Consider the following 4796-nt stretch of genomic DNA (forward strand, 5'->3'; position numbering starts at 1 on the left):
AGAGAGAGAGAGACAGAGAGACAGAGAGACAGAGAGACAGAGGGACAGAGACAGAGAGACAGAGAGAGACAGACAGACAGAGAGACAGACAGACAGAGAGAGAGAGAGAGACTGACATGGGACTTTGAAACCTCAAGGCCCACTTCTAGCAAGTGAAACATTTCATCCAATAGTCCAAATCCTTCCCAAACAGTTCTACTAACAGGGGACTAAAGCATTCAACTTCATCAACCTATAAGGGCCACTGTCATTTAAAAACCACTGTTGTTAACCACTGTAGAACTGTAGAGACTGGAGATCACAGCAAATGGGTGTTATGGGAAGACTTCATGGGATAAGTTGAGTTTTTGAAGAATGCTTAACTAGGATTTCAAGAGGTGGAGGTTCGATGGGTGATACCAGAACTTCAGTAAATGGAATGAACAGAGCCAGAAAAGCAGGTAGATTCTTAAAACAATGAGGTAGATGATACTGGTATGGAGGCAAATGAGGTGAAATGGAATATTCTATTCCAACCAAATTTGAAAACACACTGACAGTAAGATGTGATGTTATTTTATGTAACACTCAAGGAAAAAAAAAAAGAACTCCGTGGAAAGTGCTCATTTTGCTGGATTAATATAATTATGAGAATCCACATTCTATATCGTTCTTATGCATAACTAGAAAGGAGGCCAGAAGCACAGGAAGGCAGTCCAGCAGCACAGCACTGTCCTCCCAGCTGTTTAGGAGTCTGAGGCAAGAATGTCAGACCAGTGATGTGGGAGTGTCATATATCAATCTGTTGATTTCATTGGTTGAGTAATAAACAAACTGCTTGGGCTCATAGCTTAGAACATAGGTGGGTGGAGTAAACAGAGCAGAATGCTGGAAGGAAGAGGAAGTGAGGTAAGACACCTCAGACAGAGATGCCATGCTCCTGGCTCCTGGGCGGATGCGGGGATAGCTCTGCTCTCTGAGACACATGAGATTCAGCTCCGACCCAGGATGGACGTAGGCTAGAATCTTCCCGGTAAGTGCACCTTGGGGTGCGACACACATGATTGGAAATGGGTTAGTCCAGGTGCGAGAGTTAGCCGAGAAAAGGGCTAGAGCTAAAGAGCCAAGCAGTGTTTAAATGAATACAGTTTGTGTGTTGTTATTTCAGGCATAAGCTAGCAGGTGGTTGGGGTGCTGGGAACGCAGCCCCACCGCTCATATTACTACAGACCAGGACACACATCGGGAGAAGAGTGCAAGTTTAACGTCGATGGACACGAAAATCTCAGAGGTGCGCCAAGAAACATAAGATCAAAATGAAAATAATTTGACCAGGCTACTTATCCTCATGGAAAAAGAGGTACACCAGAACTCACACAAGGCTAAGAGATACTTTTGCCAAAATGGTGCATGACTTCTTTCCCTGACACAAGTCATGAGGGTGTTGCATCTCACTGGCTGACACTCAACTTCACAGTCTGGTGTGATTAGCTAATTACTGCACAGAGATGTGAGCATAGTAGGGCTCCAATCTTGGCTCGTCAGGCATGAAGAGTGGCTAGCTTAGGCTGAGGCCACGGGGTAGGTGAATAATACTGAGAGTGAGAATCTTTCCAATAGACGCACACATTTTCCTTTGTTCTGTGTGTAGCAAATTATGTAATATTTAAATGTTGTTGTCAGCAAAACATATTTTGCTCCTTAAATATGAGTGGGAAGCCCATCAGAATCTGGGAAAGTCTGGTCACCTGGACTGAGTGCAGGTTACAGAGATCACAGACCACCAGCATTGGGCAGAAAATGACCCACTCATGCACCGACCCAGGAGAACAGGACATCATCAATTAAACTTGCAATCTTTAAACTAGGCACAGATCACACTCTTCATAAGCCCTGGTATTGCTATATCTAGCCTTCCACACATTTACTTTCTGTGACCAGTGTGTAAGTTAATTTGTACCTGTGACCCTTATAGCACATGAACTGACTGTTCTTGCCAGGTCCTTTCAAAAGAAAACATGTCAAATCTAGGTTTGTATTCAGAGTGTCACTGTTGACTCAATTAGGAATCCTGGGCCTCTTGTTCACATAGCTGACAGATCAGGCTACAGTGGAGAGGCAGAGACAATAGGCTTTTTAGTTTTCATCCTACTTCATTTCTCTGGGGATAAGTGATGCTGTCTCTTTCTCAAAATCATTTCTCTTCCCTTTCTATGTTAAATGAATTCATTTTAATGAGAACCAAGTTATGCATTTATCATTTATGTTTTCCGATCCTATAGACTCCAAACTCTGAATTAGGGGAACAAACAAAAATACAAGCAGGAGGCCTTGACACACATGCAGAAGTGGCTCAGATAGAAGCACAGAATGCTGGGTCTCCGATGCAACGGTCTCTAAGGCAGTGGTTCTCAACCCATGGGAGGTGGCTCCTTTGGGGTTCACCAGAGCTAATCTGTCCTAGTCTATTTATTTATAAGTTTCTGGTCTTCTCTGATATCCACTAAGTGCAGGCTGTGATGAAGACACAGGGTTCATTCCAAACCAAGAGCTCGGGATGTCCAGGATGTTTACCTTAGTGGGTGAACTTATTAGAGGAAAGTGAGTCTCTGGGGCTCGAGAAGCCATTCATCAGAATGGATGTTGTGAAGAAGGAAGGTTCTCAAATATTCTCTTCTTCTGAAAGTGTACAACTCTTAGAAGTGAAACTTGGCTCTGTTCAGTCATATCCTACCCCAATAGTCTTCTTTGTCTATTTCAGGACAATTCTGGGCATTGTCTCATACAATTCTTTGCCGAGTGACTTGTCCACATTTAGATCTTAGTGTCATGTGTTTCTTAGAGTTTGTAAAGGTCTTAAGAACTTCAGACAGTATGTCAGCCACTGGCTTCATTTTCCCAGAGTCACCTCTAAACCACTTTCAAGATGATGAAATTTCCCCCTCTTATGAACAGCTTCACATCCCCTGCTTTGACCCTTTTCTATGTTCTGTTGTCAATGGTTGCTCTGTACATTGATGCTGAATGACACTTTCTGAGACCTAGGGGAAATGATGAGGTATAGTTCATGTTTAATATTTTTGAGTTTTGTGTCATTGGTTACTATCTTGAACAAGTTTCCCATATGGAAACATCTGATATAACTAATCATGCCTCTGATAATTTACTATAAATTATTTGAGTGCCTAGGAAAGCATCTATAATATTTGAGTCTTGATTTCCTCTAGGCAAAGAGCTAAGCTCTAAGCATGCAAAGATGGGATACAGATACAGAAAAAAGTAAATCTGGGCTGGCGAGGAAGCTCAGCAGCTAACATCAACTGCCACTAGATCTGGTGAGCTGCATTCAGTTCCTGGGGCCCACCTGGTAGAAGGGAATGACTGTGGCCCACAAGGGCACAATAGGATTGCTCCTGATCAGCATCTCATTAAAGCAGAAGCAGGGTCAGCATAGAGTGTGTTTTCTTCCTTGGGCTTGAATCCCTAGATCTCTGTGGGACATTCTGGTTCAATGGATCAAACAGTTCCTGGAGACAGGTAAAACCCAATTCACTTGCAGGTCCTGTACCCTAGCAAGGGCTCACAGTGTCTTGGTCTCAGTGGGACTTTATTCTGTCCTTCTGCTCTCCTTACAAGTATGAACCTAGTTGGAAAGAGGACCTCCTATCTCCAGAGCATACAAGTGCCTTCCCAGTGAAGGTAGAGGGGCCTTGAGTTATGGGGAGATAAAAATGCCTCTAAATTTTCACTGCGTTAGAGAAGACTGGATTGTACTGTCTGCTAGAACAACCATTCTCAACCTCTGTGGGTCACAGCCTCTTGGCAAACCTCTATCTCCAAAAATATTTGCATTATGACTTATAACAGTAACAAAATTACAGTTATGAAGTAGCAATGAAAATAATTTTATGGCTGGGGTGTCACCACAACATGAGGAACTATATTAAGGGTCACCATGTTGGGAAGGTTGAGAAGCACTGTGCTAGAGTAACGTGTGTGTCTTGCATTCAGATACCTTTCCAGGAGGAAACATGGTGATGACTGTGGGCTCTGAGACTGTCCTGATTCCTGATTCACTGTCCGGTGATTGCTCTCTGTGTGTCTGCCTCCATGAGTGTAAACACAGAATGGACATGGCTGATGTCTGAGGCAAACACTGCCAATTTCTGAGGTCAGTGCTCTGTCTCTCTCTCTCTCTCTCTCTCTCTCTCTCTCTCTCTCTCTCTCTCTCTCCTCTTTCTCTCCTCCATATATATGTGTATGTGTGTGTGTAACATATGTCTTCAGTATGGGGAATATGAAGGTGAAAATTAAAATCTAACTATATCCCGTCTCTTGCTTACGCAGAGATCCTGATGGAAGAAGTCAGGCCCCTTAGTGGAACTGTTACCCATATGCTCATAACCTATTAACTTTGCTCTCTACTGAAGAGATTTCCTAGCAAGGATAATAAATCCATCTGTGGAAATAAACAAATTGCACAACACAAAACTGCTCAGTGCAAACTGATGGAAGAAGTCATCTTCTTATTCACATGGGGTTCAAAACAAAGCACTTGTAATTTGCACCCGGCAACCAACAACCGGGCTTTGTTCTTGTTACTTCAAACTCCACAGGGCTATCTTTGAGAACCTGTCAAACAGGCAGAAGTGTCATACTTGAAGGTAATTTATGTCATGCCTATTCACATTTCAGAGGCTTGAACTAATTATGTGTGTACGCCTGACTGCAGCACAGGTTGGTATGAAAACATAAAAATTTAACCTAAGGCTGGCTAACTGAGTTTACCTTATCTGAAAAATACTTTTTTTTTTTTT

The sequence above is a fragment of the Microtus ochrogaster genome, chromosome 5, assembly GCF_000317375.1.
Source record: "Microtus ochrogaster isolate Prairie Vole_2 chromosome 5, MicOch1.0, whole genome shotgun sequence".
In the NCBI taxonomy this organism is placed as follows: Eukaryota; Metazoa; Chordata; class Mammalia; order Rodentia; family Cricetidae; genus Microtus; species Microtus ochrogaster.